The sequence below is a fragment of the Mobula hypostoma genome, chromosome 17, assembly GCF_963921235.1.
Source record: "Mobula hypostoma chromosome 17, sMobHyp1.1, whole genome shotgun sequence".
Classification (NCBI taxonomy): Eukaryota; Metazoa; Chordata; class Chondrichthyes; order Myliobatiformes; family Myliobatidae; genus Mobula; species Mobula hypostoma.
Genome location: NC_086113.1, coordinates 35256465 through 35273936, shown reverse-complemented (window position 1 = coordinate 35273936; position 17472 = coordinate 35256465). Strand labels below are relative to the sequence as shown.

The following is a 17472-nucleotide window of genomic DNA, read 5'->3' as shown; positions in this document are numbered from 1 at the left end:
CTAAGTCCTTCTGCAGACTCCCTGCTTCCTCAACACTACCTTCCCCTCCACCTCTCTTTGTATCACCTGCAAACCTGGGCACAAAGGCATCAAATCTATGATTCAAATCATTGACGTATAATGTGAAAAGTAGCAGACCCAACACAATCCTCTGTGGAATACCACCAGTCACCGCAGCAAACCAGTAAAGGCTGCCTTTATTCCTACTTCGTCTCTTGCCAGTCAGCCAATCTTCTATCCATGCTAGTATCTTCTGTGTAATACCATGGTCCCTTAGCTTGTTTAGCAGCATCATGTGCAGCATCTTGTTAAAGACCTTCTGAAAATCCAAGTAAACAACATCCATCATTAATGATGCACTCTAACATCTTGCTAAACACTGTAGTCAGGCTAACTGGCCTATAATTTCCTGAGTGTTTGTTCTAATCCTTCCTACAGATAGAGAGGGCGGAAAAAGGGGAGGAGGGGTGATATTACTGGTCAGGGATACTATTACAGCTAGAGAAAGGGTGGGTAATGTAGCAGGATCCTCTTTTGAGTCAGTATGGGTGGAAGTCAGGAACAGGAAGGGAGCAGTTACTCTTTCGGGGGTATTCTATAGGCCCCCTGGTAGCAGCACAGATACAGAGGAGCAGATTGGGAGGCAGATTTTGGAAAGGTGCAAAAATAACCGGGTTGTTATCATGGGTGACTTTAACTTCCCTAATATTGCCCTAATATTGATTGGCACCTGATTAGTTCCAAGGGTTTAGATGGAGCAGAGTTTGTTAAGTGTGTCCAGGACGGATTCCTGTCACAGTATGTGGACAGGCCGACTAGGGGGAATGCCAGACTAGATCTAGTACTAGGTAATGAACCGGGTCAGGTCACAGATCTCTCAGTGGGTGAGCAGCTGGGGGACAGTGACCACCGCTCCCTGGCCTTTAGCATTATCATGGAAAAGGATAGAATCAGAGAGGACAGGAAAATTTTTAATTGGGGAAGGGCAAGTTATGAGGCTATAAGGCTAGGACTTGCGGGTGTGAATTGGGATGATGTTTTTGCAGGGAAATGTACTATGGACATGTGGTCGATGTTTAGAGATCTCTTGCAGAATGTTAGGGATAAATTTGTTTCGGTGAGGAACATAAAGAATGGTAGGGTGAAGGAACTATGAGTGACAAGTGAGGTGGAAAATCTAGTCAAGTGGAAGAAGGCAGCATACATGAGGTTTAGGAAGCAGGAATCAGATGGGTCTATTGAGGAATATAGGGAAGCAAGAAAGGAGATTAAGAAGGAGCTGAGAAGAACAAGAAGGGGGCATGAGAAGGCCTTGGCGAGTAGGGTAAAGGAAAACCCCAAGGCATTCTTCAATTATGTGAAGAAAAAAAGGATGACAGGAGTGAAGGTAGGACCAATTAGAGATAAAGGTGGGAAGATGTGCCTGGAGGCTGTGGAAGTGAGCGAGGTCTTCAATGAATATTTTTCTTCGGTATTCACCAATGAGAGGGAACTTGATGATGGTGAGGACAATATGAGTGAGGTTGATGTTCTGAAACATGTTGATATTAAGGGAGAGGAGGTGTTGGAGTTGTTAAAATACATTAGAACGGATAAGTCCCCGGGGCCTGACGGAATATTCCCCAGGCTGCTCCACGAGTCGAGGGAAGAGATAGCTGAGCCTCTGGCCAGGATCTTTATGTCGTCGTTGTCCACAGGAATGGTACCGGAGGATTGGAGGGAGGCAAATGTTATCCCCTTGTTCAAAAAAGGTAGTAGGGATAGTCCGGGTAATTGTAGACCAGTGAGCCTTACGTCTGTGGTGGGAAAGCTGTTGGAAAAGATTCTTAGAGATAGGATCTCTGGGCATTTAGAGAATCATGGTCTGATCAGGGACAGTCAGCATGGTTTTGTGAAGGGCAGATCATGTTTCACAAGCCTGATAGAGTTCTTTGAGGAGGTGACCAGGCATATAGATGAGGGTAGTGCAGTGGATGTGATCTATATGGATTTTAGTAAGGCATTTGACAAGGTTCTACACAGTAGGCTTATTCAGAAAGTCAGAAGGCATGGGATCCAGGGAATTTTGGCCAGGTGGATTCAGAATTGGCTTGCCTGCAGAAGGCAGAGGGTCGTGGTGGAGGGGGGACATTCAGATTGAAGGATTGTGACTAGTGGTGTCCCACAAGGATCTGTTCGGGGACCTCCACTTTTGGTGATTTTTATTAATGACCTGGATGTGGGGGTAGAACGGTGGGTTGGCAAGTTTGCAGACGACACAAGGGTTGGTGGTGTTGTAGATAGTGTAGAGGATTGTCAAAGATTGCAGAGAGACATTGATAGGATGCAGAAGTGGGCTGAGAAGTGCCAGATGGCGTTCAACCCTGAGAAGTGTGAGGTGGTACACTTTGGAAGGACAAACTCCAAGGACGAGTACAAAGTAAATGGCAGGATACTTGGTAGTGCGGAGGAGCAGAGGGATCTGGGGGTACATGTCCGCAGATCCCTGAAAGTTGCCTCACAGGTGGATAAGGTAGTTAGGAAAGCTTATGGGATGTTAGCTTTCATAAGACGAGGGATAGAGTTTAAGAGTTGCAATGTAATGATGCAGCTCTATAAAACTCTGGTTAGGCCACACTTGGAGTACTGTGTCCAGTTCTGGTCGCCTCACTATAGGAAGGATGTGGAAGCATTGGAAAGGGTACAGAGGAGATTTACCAGGATGCTGCCTGGTTTAGAGAGTATGCATTATGATCAGAGATTAAGGGAGCTAGGGCTTTACTCTTTGGAGCGAAGGAGGATGAGAGGAGACATGATCGAGGTGTACAAGATGATAAGAGGAATAGATAGAGTGGATAGCCAGCGCCTCTTCCCCAGGGCACCACTGCTTAATACAAGAGGACATGGCTTTAAGGTAAGGGATGGGAAGTTCAAGGGGGATACTAGAGGAAGGTTTTTTACTCAGAGAGTGGTTGGTGCGTGGAATGCACTGCCTGAGTCAGTGGTGGAGGCAGATACACTAGTGAAGTTTAAGAGACTACTAGACAGGTATATGGAGGAATTTAAGGTGGGGGTTTATATCGGAGGCAGGGTTTGAGGGTCGGCACAACATTGTGGGCTGAAGGGCCTGTACTGTGCTGTACTATTCTATGTTCTATGTTAAGGAGTGGAGTAATTTGTGATTTTCCAGTCTTGTGGAACCATTTCAGAACCTAATGATTCTAGAAAGATCACTACTAATGCCTACTCAATCTCTTCAGCTACCTCTTTCAGTCTGGCAGCATAATAAATAAAATGTATACCTGTTACCTGTTTAATAAAAAAAATGGTGGGGTGGTGTATCCCCAAGTAGTTATCTGTTGCAATTTTATTAACAGCTAAATATTAGTTCACCAGAAACAATCATTTTTGTTTATGATTGAAATGCCTGTGATTTAGAAATTAATGGAAATGGACTTAGAAGTAACCTGTGCTGAATCAACTGTTTCAATGGTGTACACAGTCAGTTGCTTAAAATATTAAATAGTTCATAGTTTGCTGAATTAATAATGGCAAACTTTTAAATTGTTATCATGAAACAAACAAAAGTACACATGGTTAAATATGGAAATTCAGTAGTTCCTGATTTTTTCTCCACAGACTTCAATGCTTGCAGTCCTTTCCTGCATAGATTAAGAAAAATCTGGGTTCTGACACTAATATTTACAAAACGCAGTGAAGTCTGCAGATGCTGGAAAGCCAAAACAACACACATAAAGTTCTGAAGGAACTCAGCAGATCAGGCAGCATCTATGGAAATGAATAAACAGTTGATGTTTTGGTTCCTCCAGCTTAATATTTAGAAACTGTTCAGGTCTTAAAATACCTGCCAAGAACGTACTGCACAAAGTACAAATGAGTTTTTAATTGCTTATCCCAAAAACAGTATGGAATGGTCACTATTCCACAGTCTGTTTCAAAATTATGGATGGATGTGTTTTACTTGTTAAGTAACTCTACTATATTTCAGTTCAATATTGTATTGATAGATATCATGGATCTATCTCCAAGTTAATGTCCATTAGAAACTGGCCTTGGATAAAGGAGATCTCCGTGCCACAGAATTCACAGGATCTTTGTGGATAATTTTCTTTCTTACTGCCTGCCAAGACACGGTCAGCACAGAATGCTGTTTCTTTGTTGATGATTGCAAAAATCAAGGCAAATGTTGGTTGATACGAAAAAGACCTTTTTAAAGCTCTGCTGATTAATTCCTTTGCAGTGACAGAAAGGAGTGCCTTTGAAGGCATCTAGGGAGAGATCATACAGTTAGATCTGGGAATGGTGCCAGGTTTGTAGCTGAGGTCTGATTTAGACAAGGAGAATTTTGAACCTATTTCAAAATTCACAGTAAATTTGCTGGCATTAACCTCTGTGATCTTTTCACTGGTTTGGCCATTTGTGCTGGAATCTGGGTGATATTTCAGATTCAGAGCTCTCATCCCTGTCTTTGAATCCATGCCTGTCTACAAGTCTAAAATAGAAACTTGTTGAAGTACTGTGTAACTCTGGTTAGGAACAGATGCTGTACTGCATGAAATTCTGAAAAACACATTAAAGATAATTGAACCATGGAATAATTCAAATTAGAAAGTATGAATGAAAGTTTAAAATTCTGTAATGCCTTTCACAAAGGTGATAATGGCCATCAATAATGGTGATTTTTCAAGATTAGGACAGTATTTGAGCAGGTAATTACCAAAAGGTACACACAAAATACTCTGCAGATGCTGGGGTCAATGCAACACTCACAACATGCTGGAGGAACTCAGCAGGTTGGTCAGCATCCGTGGAAATGATCAGTCAACGTTTCGGGCCGGAACCCCTCGTCAGGACTGAAGAGGGAAGGGGCAGAGGCCCTATAAAGAAGGTGGGGGGAGGGTGGGAAGGAGAAGGCTGTTAGGTTCCAGGTGAAAAACCAGTAAAGGTTCTTTAAGGATGCCATTCTCTGTTCCCAGTTCCTCCGTCTCCGCTGCATCTGCTCCCAGGATGAGGCTTTCCATTCCAGGACATCGCAAATGTCCTCTTTCTTTAAGGATTGTGGTTTCCCTTCTGCCGTCATCAATGATGCCCTCACCCGCATTTCCTCCATTTCCCGCAATTTGGCCCTCACCCCATCCTTCCGCCACCACAACACGGACAGAGTTCCCCCTGTCCTCACCTACTACCCCACCAGCCTCTGGATCCAGCACATTATCCTCCGCAACTTCCGCCACCTTCAACATGACCCTACCACTAAGCACATCTTTCTCTCTTCACCCCTCTCTGCTTTCCATAGGGATCGGTCCCTCCGCGACTCCCTGATCCACACGTCCCTCCCCACGGATCTCCCACCCGGCACTTATCCCTGTAAGCGTAAGTGCTACACCTGTCCCTACACCTCCTCTCTTGCCACCATTCAGGGCCCCAAACAGTCCTTCCAGATGAGGGAACACTTCACTTGTGAGTCTGTTGGGGTCATCTATTGCATCTGGTGCTCCCGGTGCAGCCTCCTCTACATCAGTGAAACCCGACGCAGACTGGGGGACCGCTTCGTCAAGCACCTCCACTCCATCCGCCACAACAGACAGGATCTCCCGGTAGCCACCCACTTCAACTTTGCTTCCCACTCCCGTTCAGATATGTCCATACATGGCCTCCTCTACTGCCATGATGAGGCTAAACTCAGGTTGGAGGAGCAACACCTCATATACCGTCTAGGTAGTCTCCAGCCCCTTGGTATGAACGTAGAATTCTCCAACTTCCGATAGTTCCCTCTCCCTCCTTTCCCCTATCCCTATTTCGCTCTGCCCCCTCCCCCAGCTGCCTATCACCTCCCTCATGGTTCCGCCTCCTTCTACTACCCATTGTGTTTTCCCCTATTCCTTCTTCACCTTTCCTGCCTATCCCCTCCCTGCTTCCCCTCCCCCACCCCTTTATCTTACCCCTTACTGGTTTTTCACCTAGAACCTACCAGCCTTCTCCTTCCCACCCTCCCCCCACTTTCTTTATAGGGCCTCTAACGTTGATTGATCGTTTCCACGGATGCTGCCTGACCTGCTGAGTTCCTCCAGCGTGTTGTGAGTGTTATCAAAAGGTACAGTTTTCATTGATTTGCATTTGCTTTGTTGGGGTCATGATACTTTGATGCTTAATTTTCTTCTTTTGAACAATATTTGTTTCTGCTGTGCCTCCCAGTTCATAAGCAGAATATATAAAGTTCCATGATGCATTAAGTTTGCTATGAATAAATTTTCATGTTACAGGGTTCTTGATGTTGTAATACTAATACACATAATAATAATGATTTAGATGCTGTTTATATCTGTATGAAACATTATTTGATTGCCAAAATGTATTTGATTGCAGACTTTTCAGTACTTAACCACTAGAAGCTAAAAAAAAATACATAACACTTTTAGTAATATGGTAAATCTTCTGTAATTTCCTCATTGTAGTGTAATACTCCTGACAATCAAATCTGCATTGTTTAATGTAAAGCTCAACACTGATACGATTGGACTAACATCTCCTGACCCCATTACATTTTGATTATCTTAGACTCAGCAATATTCACATTTAAAACACAAATCCAATACAATTTTAAAACCAAGTTTTCTAATCTCAATCCTGGAGCCCATTATCACCACTTCCCCACCACCTGTTTTGATGGTTATCTCTTCGAACATTATTTTAATTGATTTTTCTACACTGATTAATGACTACAGGAAAATAGTTCAAGACCACTGTTTCTGTAACAATATTTAACAGAGCTTCTGACTTTAAGAGTAGATGAAATAAGATTGTAAAGTTAATTGAGCACTGAAGCATGTGTTTGCATCTTTCAAGCAAGATAGATTTTGTCAATTTTTCAAGAATTAAAAGGCAGGCAAAAACAATCAAACTTACATGTGCCTTCTTAGCACAGAACTTCACTTTGGATGAGTTTTAAGAAAATATTAGTGTCATTATTGGCAGCCTGAAAAGAGACTTTATAATGCCACAGATATCTTTAAACAGCTCCTTATAAGAAGTAGAGAGACAGAGGGGTTTGGGTAAGGAATTGGAGCTTTGCCCTTAAACAACTGAAGGTACAACTACCAATGCATCAGTTAAATTCAGCTATGAAGAAGATGCAAGAATTAAAATGCAGACACATTGGAAAATTATTGGACTGAAGGAGATAGAGTTGAGACCACAAGCAGCATTAAAAAGTTAATTTTGGAACAAAGTTTAATCAGGGCCAAGTATATTTCATCAATGATACCAAGCTGCTGTCTGCTGGTAGGAAGAATCATCTTGCATTTACTTAGGATCCTCCATCAATTATGGGAGACTCCCTATTTTGGTTTCGTAGGTTGATACAGGCCACTATTTTTAGCTTGCTTTAGCTGGTACTCTTTTGTCATTGGTTCTAAAAATTGTAGTCTTTCCTAAGATAGGCTACAGACAATCACGGAAGATGGAAAAAGTACCCTAGTTGCCTAACTTCTATTAAATGTAGGGAATGAGCAGCTTCAGCAAAGAAAGTAGTTCAGAGCTGAGAAGGCTTCTGAAAGAGTAGGAGGCCCTGGGAGACAAGCAGTTGCACTCTGCCCTGTGAACAACCCTTTGGAACACAAGCTAACCAAGCCATGTCCCAAGATACTCTATACCAATCAAAAAGAACTTTTGTACAAAAAAAGCTTACTGCCATTGACTGTAAATACAAGCACACAATGAATAAGATTTGAACTGGCCCCCAGACAGCTCTTGTGAGTTAACTTTGCACTCAGTTCACTATAATCCAGTTATTCCATTTGCAGGCTAGATTCTTGTGGACAAAACTTGACAGGCTCCTGTCAAAATGTGTGTACTTACATGTCAGCTTTTGAGATAGAGTTGTACAAGACAAAAACAGGCCCTTCATCCCACCAAATACATATATATATCGAGTACCAATCTATACTCATCACATTTACCAGAAGTTGCTTCATGGCTTGCTGCACCTGGGTGATTTGAGTACTCATCTGGATTCTTAAATTTGGGGAAGTGTCTTCCTCCATCAGTTACTCAGGCAGTCAGTTCCAGGTTCTAACAAACAAATGGGTGAAAGAGTTGTTACTCCACTCGCCACTTCTCATAAATCTATGCTCTCTAGTTGTATAAGAATCTAGTTGCATAAGAATCAGCATTTTGAGAGCAGATAGCAGGAGGTTTTAAGTCAGGGATTCTGCATTCAGTACAGGTCTGTGTCTGTGACAAGCAGCACAACTTTGCTTTGGAAAGAGGTTCTGTTTTGGAAACACAGGAAGACACAAGGAAAGGGATATATGGGGCAGAACTCCCAAGGAAGAGAAAATCTCTTTAGGTGAAAGCATCTGCTGGTACTTTAATGCAAAGGGAGTTCTTCTTAGGACAGATCCTCTGAAATGATAACACTCAGGAATTTTAAGTATTTTCTAATGCTGTTAAGGATTGTGCCATGTGACTAACAACTGAATAAGCGGCAATAGCATTTATTGGAAATTCCAGAGCCGATGAGGAGCCTTAGGATTACAAAACTTGTTGTTGTGAACTCCCTGTACTAGATGCATATTTGCCTGCATGTTCTGAAAAGGGATTTTTGTTGGATATTAAAAATCCAGGGGCATTGCTCAAGAATGTTGTTAGTCTACATAACTTTACCAAATGTTTTCATTACAGAGAGAATAGACCAAATGTACCAGTTAACCACAACATATCCTTAAATTGTTTAGAAACATAGAAACATAGAAAATAGGTGCAGGAGTAGGCTATTCGGCCCTTCGAGCCTGCACCGCCATTTATTATGATCATGGCTGATCATCCAACTCAGAACCCCGCCCCAGCCTTCCCTCCATACCCCCTGACCCCTGTAGCCACAAGGGCCATATCTAACTCCCTCTTAAATATAGCCAATGAACTGGCCTCAACAGCTTCCTGTGGCAGAGAATTCCACAGATTCACCACTCTCTGTGTGAAGAAGTTTTTCCTAATCTCGGTCCTAAAAGGCTTCCCCTCTATCCTCAAACTGTGACCCCTCGTTCTGGACTTCCCCAACATCGGGAACAATCTTCCTGCATCTAGCCTGTCCAATCCCTTTAGGATCTTATACGTTTCAATCAGATCTCCCCTCAATCTTCTAAATTCCAATGAGTACAAGCCCAGTTCATCCAGTCTTTCTTCATATGAAAGTCCTGCCATCCCAGGAATCAATCTTCTTAGTACTCCCTCTATGGCAAAGATGTCTTTCCTCAGATTAGGGGACCAAAACTGCACACAATACTCCAGGTGTGGTCTCACCAAGGCCTTGTACAACTGCAGTAGTACCTCCCTGCTCCTGTACTTGAATCCTCTTGCTATGAATGCCAGCATACCATTCGCCTTTTTCACCGCCTGCTGTACCTGCATGCCCACTTTCAATGACTGGTGTATAATGACACCCAGGTCTCGTTGCACCTCCCCTTTTCCTAATCGGCCACGATTCAGATAATAATCTGTTTTCCTATTTTTGCCACCAAAGTGGATAACTTCACATTTATCCACATTAAATTGCATCTGCCATGAATTTGCCCACTCACCCAACCTATCCAAGTCACCCTGCATCCTCTTAGCATCCTCCTCACTGCTAACACTGCCACCCAGCTTTGTGTCATCCGCAAACTTGGAGATGCTGCATTTAATTTCCTCATCCAAGTCATTAATATATATTGTAAACAACTGGGGTCCCAGCACTGAGCCTTGCGGTACCCCACTAGTCACCGCCTGCCATTCTGAAAAGGTCCCGTTTATTCCCACTCTTTGCTTCCTGTCTGCTAACCAATTCTCCACCCACACCAATACCTTACCCCCAATACCGTGTGCTTTAAGTTTGCACACTAATCTCCTGTGTGAGACCTTGTCAAAAGCCTTTTGAAAAAGTCTTTGAAAATCCAAAAGAATCTACGTATTATCTTGGTTCAAGGGTCCAGAGACTGACATGTTTACTGTTTGCCCTTTAACTTCTTTACCTATTCTAACATTTTCATGGGTTTGTGTCCAGCAGATCCTGAAGGAAAGGTGCCAGATTGATGGGAAGGTGCCAGTTTTTTTTTTGGCTTAGAAGATGTTGTTTCAGTGCAGAGAAGTGTTCATAAATGGAAGAACATAATGGCTTTAAAACTAATGCCAAATAAAATTTCCTGCTGCATGTGTGCCTAATAAGCAGTTAATCACTCTCAGAAGTGTGTTTCTATCAGAGTTGCTCAAGCCAGTTTCCTGGTGTACAATAGCTTCCTTTCTATTAAATGATATTTGGCAATGAGCCAAGATGAACTCGTCCGAGATTTTACCTGCTTCAGTTTGTCAAGGGCACATTGAGTGCCGAGTAAGAAGTGGAAAATATATTCAACCTTGACCGTGAGAGGAATACAGCCAAATGAAGAGAAATGGGAGAAACATGAAAGCCTTTGTTAGATAATTGTCCGTACAAATTCTGACGTGATGAACAAAGGTCAGGAGAATCATTGCATGGATTGTTTGAGAATAAGCTTGGGAGTGGGAGAACCAGTAATAGCCAATTTTAGATGATATACTTCCAGTCCAGAAGTTTGACCAGAAATTTCCAATGGGTGTCACACTGGTTCTTCTGGTGCTACAGGAATCAAATTTGCATCAAATCAGACTATTCCTCTGACACCGCTCCTTTAAAAGTGTAGATGAGTAATTTGCACCACATTGTTGTGATACTGACTCAAATATTATAAAATTATTCTGACAGAGCTGCAGCAGACAGGCATCCCTTTATCATAAACATCCACAAACTCACCTCCCCATATTTGCCTGCCATCGTTGTCTGCGAGTTAATTGTACCCACCCATGTGGTCAGCTCCCCTCACAGCAATCCAAGGGCCCCGAACCTTTATTGACTCTCCACCTCTCACCAGACTGATGACCTAACAATCAAACCCTGACCTGAACCCAAGGTCTTCTACCCAACCCCAGTTTTCAGAAGCAGGTCAGGCATCATCAATGGAGGGAAATGAACAGTCCAAGTTTCGAGCCGAGACACTTCACCAGGACTGGAAAGGAAGAGGGCAGAAGACCTGCTAAGTTCCTTTGGCACTTTGTGTTTTGCTCAAGATTCTAACATCTGCATAATCTCTTGGGTCCCAGTTTTCAGATCACCAATTGAATTATCTGATCAGCATGCCAGCTGTGAGGCTCCAGTCACAATTCCCCTATAGTGTATCTTTTACACCACTATAGAAGCCTCAACACAAGTCAGGCATCAAATGGGTCAATGGTAGATTCCAGTAATACAAGCCATGTACAGAATACAAGCCACTGCCACAGAACAGCATTGTGTCTTTAATATCATGATTAAGAAAGGCTTCACAAGAACATCACTTTTTTATGCTTAGTTCCTTCAGCCCATCAACAACAGCTCGCCAGAGAACTCTATCTTAGGCGACTGTTTTCAAGTAATCCCCAGGTATAGTTCACCTTCGAATATTCTTCCTCTCCCAGGGATGAGGTCTTTGGAGCTTCTGCTGGTGTTTTTGTAGCTCTGTTGATTTTTATGAGATAAGGTTGCTAGCCCCATGCCCAACCCTCCTCCTTTTGCAGCCGTGCTTTGGATCGTCCATGGCAAAGCAAGAAGAGAGCATGGCCTGGGTGGTGGGGGTTCCAGATGATGGACGGACCAACACTCTTTGTAGATGTGCTCAGTGGTAGGAGGGCTTTGCCCTGATGGGCTGGGGCATATCTACTACTTTCTGAAGAATTCTTTTTAAAGGATTTCCTGTTTTAGGCCATTGGTGTTCCCATACCAGGCTGTGACCCAGCCATTCAATATACTCTCCACCACACATCTTCGGACTTTGTCAATGCTTTAGATGTCATGCCGAATCTTCATAAACTCCTAAGGAAGTAGAGGTGCTGCTATGCTTTCTTTGTAATTTCTTTAAAGGTGGACGACTTTGTCGAGTGGTGTGGGCTGAATCACCTGCAGCTCAACATCACTAAGACAAAGGAGTTGGTGGTGGACTTCAGGAAGGTGAAAACACCCTGCATTCCCATCTCCATCAAGGGAACGGATGTGGAAGTCGTCCAGGACTACAAATACCTAGAAACTCACCTGGACAATATACTGGACTGGACTGAAAATACTGCACAAGAAGGGACCGAGCTGACTGTACTTCCTGAAGAGGCTCCGGTCATTCAATGTCTGCAGTACTGTGCTGCAGATGTCCTATGGCTCAGTGGTGGCCAGCATTCTGTTCTACGCTGTAGTCTGCTGGGGCAGCAGGGTGAGAGCAGCTGACGCCAAGATCGATAAGCTCATCAGGAAGGCTGGTTCTGTTCTGGGGGTGGAACCTGGTAGTTGTGTCTGAGAGGAGGATGCTGCAGAGGCATTATGGACAATCACATACTGAACAAACAGAGGAGCACGTTGAATAACACACTGATTCCACTGAGGGGCACCTTTCTCCCTGTGGCTATAGAACCCTACAACAACTCCTCCTCAAGTATATGGTTTCATTACACATCTGTAATTTTGCACTATTACTTTTTAAAGCACATTTTGTATCTTAAAGTATATATTTCTGACTGAACAACCTTGCAACAATAACTTCCTCTAGGATAAATAAAGTTTTATCTAATCTTGATTGCACCTATGGGACGGTTGTTTTGAAATAAGATGGAGGAATTTAAAGTTGCTGACCCTCTCCACCTCTGATTTCCCCTGCTGAGGACTGGCTCACGGGCCTCCGTTTTCCTCCTCCTCGGTCTTGCTGACACTGAGTGAGAGGTTGTTGTTGTGGCACCACTTGGCCAGATTTTCAGTCTCCCTCTGATATGCTGATACGTCACCACCTTCGATTTGGCCAATATCAGTGGTGTCGTCGGCAGACGTAGTTATTGGCATTGGAGCTGTGCTTGGCCACACCATCATAAGTGTAAAGCAAGCCGAGCAGTGGACTAAGCACACAGCCTTGTGGTGCACCTGTGCTGATGGAGATTGTGGAGGTGATGTTGTTGCCAGTCCGCACTGACTGGGGTCTGCAAGTGAGGAAATCGAGGATCCAATTGCACAAGGAAGTATTAAGGTCAAAATCTTGAGGTTTATTGATTAGATATTGATTGGTACGCAAGGATTTGGGAAAACCTCCAAAGTCTAATCATTTTACCTTCTTTAACCACCCATCGAGTGGCCTTGCAATTCCGGAGCCGGGTGGGAAAAGAAGCGGGAATGACCACCTCAGCAGGATCTTCCACGGTATTCATCCTTCCTCGCTCTGGCTTCAATTTTTTGAAACACTGAGATTAAAGTTTGTAAGGATCCTCAACTCAATCATTGGAAATGGTGGTGAGCAACAGGCTGTATTAAAGATTTTTTTTACTGGTTTTCATGTCCGCAGGTATGGTAGAACAGCTGTACGGAAAACACCAAGCACTACACTTAGCCTTACACCATTTGATTTCAGTGTAACATGCACCAGAACAGAAACAACCACCCAGGACGCAGACAGTCAGAGCTCAGGATACAGACCACAGTTGACAAACACCTTGCAGGAGCGTGCGAAAGAGACAGATAGGTATCATCCAATAATCCATCACCAATTGATAAAGGCAGGTTTCTTTTGTCTGGGTCGCAAGATTAGAAGTAAGAGCCTGAGGAAGAGGAAGACTCAAACGTTCCAAGACATGGAATTTTTCGAGAGTTTTCATGACATGGCAGCTGGTGTAGGGAACTGGCAATCAAAATTTGTAAGGTTCTAGCGCTTTACACGGAACTATGCAGTCGACCTTGGAGCAACTTCAATACCAGATAGCCAGTGCATCAGAAAGCTCCAGTCAGCTGTTGCTTGTAAGGAGTTTGTACATTCTCTCTGTGACCGCGTGGGTTTCCTCTGGGTGCTCCAGTGTCCTCCCTCATTCCAAAGATGTATGGATTAGGGTGGGTAAGTTGTAGTCATGCCATGTTGGCGTCGAAAGCATCGCGACTCTTGCCCAGCACAATCCTCAACACATTTCATGGTATGATTCGATGTAATGTACATGTGACAACCAGAGCTAATCGTTATTTACGGCAGTCACCCTACCTCCAGGTTGGCTGGTGGCGCAGTGAGATCAGCGCCGGACTCCAGAGCGATGGTTCCTGAGCTCGAAACCAGGTCGGGCCACCCTCGAGCATGCTTTCCATCCACGCCAGGTTGAGTGTCGAGCTAGCCACTCGGCCTCATAAAAAATACAAGGGTCGAGTCAGGAATGTTCATAATGTGACCTGGTTAATCCTGACACCACGTGCCAGACATGAATGGCTGAATGTCTGGTACGACACACTTTAAAAAAAAACCCTACCTCCATTGGCTTTTGTAAATAATAATCAGTTGGTAATTATCACAAGATCTGAGAGCCCTTGGTGTGGAGATAGAAAAATAAGAAATGGCAGTGGATCTCTTTAACCCTTGCAGCCCATTCAGCCATTTATAAAGATAGTGGCCAATTTTCTACCTTGGCACCATTTTCCTGCAGTATAAACAAATTCTCTTAATGCCTAGAAAAATACCCACCTCCTACTTATTATCTATATCACTCTATTCCCATTATATTCATATGTCTATCTAAAAGCCTCTTAGAGTCTACTAAGCTGCTTGATTCAACTACCGCCCCTGATAACCCGTTCCAGGCACCTACCAATCTCTGAATAATAAAAACTTGCTCTTCATGTCTCCTTTAATCTGTCTCCCCCCCATCTTAAAAGTATGTCCTTCACTGTTTGACATGTCTACCCTGTGAAAAGTATTTGACTGTCTACCCCGTTTATGCCTCTCATAATTAAAAAACACTATAAAGCCTCCCCTTAGCAAACAACACTCTCAGGAGAACAATCCCAATTTTCCAAAGTTTTCTTATAGCTTATCCTCTCCAATCCAGACAGCACTCCCTGGTAAACCTCGTCTATGTCTTCTTTGTGTCTTAGCATCTTTCCTCTAATGGGGCAACAGGAATATTTCAAGTGTAGTCTGACTGAAGATTAATGTACACTCGTTGCAGCATGGCTTCCTTACTCTTATACCCAACACCAACACCCCTACCAGTGAAGGCAAGCATTCTATGTGCCTTCTTTACCAGCTTATACATTTGTGTAGCCACTTTCAGTGACTATAGACTTGGTCCTCCAAAATGCTATTAATGGGCCTACTATTAACTATACTTTCTCCTTCCATTTGATCTCCCAAAGTGTAACACCTCACATTTACTGGATTAAATTCCATCTGCCACTTCTCTGCACATACCCATAACTGATCTACATCTCACTATATTCTTTGACGGTCTTGGTGTCATCCTGCTAAATAGACCAATCTACATTTTTATCCAAATTATTGATACACAGTATTTCAATAACAACATAGGTCCCACCATTGATCCTTGCAAAATATCTCTGGTCAAAGATCTTTAGGCAGAATAACAGCCTTCGACTCAAACTCTTTGGTTTCTATGGGCAACCTAGTTCTTAATTCAAATTTGCAATGTACCCTGGACCCCATGCATCTTAATCTTCTGAATCAACCTACCATGAGGGACCTTGTCAAATGCTTCACTGAAGTCTATGTGAATAACATACATTGCTTTACCTTCATCAAGCTCCTTTGTCACTTTCTCAAGGAAGTCTATCAAGTTTATAAAGCATAACATACCTTCACAAAGCCATAAAAACAGTAGCTAAGCTGGCAATGTCTTTCCAGAAGCTCATAAATTCCCGTTCTTTCATCTTGAACAAAGGCACAATATTTGCTACTCTCCAGTCCCCTGGGACTTCACCTGTTACTGGTAAGAAGCGAGATCCTTGTCAAAGCCCCAGCAATCCCATCACTTGTAATTTTCAGTATTTTGGGGTGTATGCCTCCAGACCCTGGGGACTTACCCACTTTAATACTTTTCAGAAGACCCAGCACTTCCTCCTCCTTGATCTCAAAATATCCCAGCACATGAGCATTTCTCACTACATTTTCACTATCCTCTAAATCCTTCTCCTTGGTAAATACTGACACAAAGTACCCATTTAGCACCTTAGCCACTTGCTCTGACTCCAAGCACAAACTCCCTCCTTTATCCTGGAGCGGGCCAAACCATTTCCATAATTGTCCTCTTTTTTCTTTTCAAGTATTGAGCTTGAGGTTGTCCTTGGCTCTGATCACCAACAAGATTTCTAGCCTTCTTAATCACTTGCCTGACCACTTTTCTGCTATCTTTATATTCCACAAGAGCACAGTCTGACTATAGCTTCCTAAACCTTGTTATGTTTTCTTTCTCTTCCTGACAAAATTTAGAATCTCTCGAGTCATCCAAGGTTCCCTTACCTTACTGTCTTTGTCCATACTCCTTACTGGAATATGCTGATACTGAACTCTGAGCAGCTAGTCTTTAAGCAATTCCCACTTATAAGATGGGACTTGTCTGACAGTCGCTGCTCCCAATCAAAGCCTCACAGCTGCTGCCTTATCTTGACATAAATTGCCCTCTCCAATTTGGTACCTTCCCTCAAGATCCAATTTTATCCTTACTCTTAAAACATAATGAATTATGGTCACTACTGTATTCCCAAAACTTTCACCTGCACACATGTCACCTGGCATGGTTAATTTCCCAAAACTAGGTTCAGTATGCTCTCTCTCCTTTAGTTGGACTCTCCACATTTCAAGATCCCTTCTTGGATGCACTGAAGAAATCCTATTTCATCGAGGTCTCTTATATTAAAGAACTCTCAATCAAAACTGGGTAAGTTACAAACCCTCACTTTGACAAACCGATTATTTCTGTACCTTTCCATAATCTGTAAACATATCTGTTCCTCCACCTCTTGGTGAGTATTGGGAGGCCCATCAGTTTATAATTCCTTCAGTGTAATTGCCCCTGTCCTGAGCTCTACCCAAATTGCCTCTATGGATGATCTCAATAGTATGTCTTCTTCGAATACTGCTGTGATATTTTCCCTTATCAGTCGTGCAACCCTTCTGCCTCTTTTACTCCCAGTCTATCAAATCAAAACTAGCAAAACCCAGGAACACTGAGCAACCGATCTTGTCCCTCACACGTCCAGGTCTCTGTAATTCCATTTTAAAGAATCTCGGCTTTTCTGTTTTGTGCAAAGAGGGTAACTTCATATTTTTCCATGTTATATTGCATTTATGACATTCTTGATCAGACACTCGGCTGATCTAATATCCCCTTAAAACCTCTTTGCACCCACTTACTCAATTCTAAACCCACCTGGTTCTGTATCTTCAGAAAACTTGGAAATATAGCATTTGGCCTCTCGCTCAGTTGCTATTAATGCTGAACAGCTGGAGGCCTAAGAACCCAACTCTACCTATCACAATCTGCCAAGTTGAAGCAGATCCTTTTACTCCACTCAGCTTTGTTCACCAATCAATTCCCAAATCACATCAACATATAACTCCCAACTCCGTGTACTCAACCTGTTTC

At 43.1% G+C, this 17472-nt stretch overlaps 1 long non-coding RNA gene across 1 annotated transcript in view; it reads left to right on the top strand.

Annotated features, from left to right (window-relative positions):
* LOC134357724 (uncharacterized) overlaps window positions 1-17472 on the top strand; it is a 90094-nt gene that overhangs the window by 13563 nt on the left and 59059 nt on the right. Inside the window, exon 2 of the long non-coding RNA XR_010020713.1 lies at window positions 16668-16764. This is a non-coding gene — a long non-coding RNA (uncharacterized LOC134357724). The remainder of the gene's footprint in view (window positions 1-16667; window positions 16765-17472) is intronic.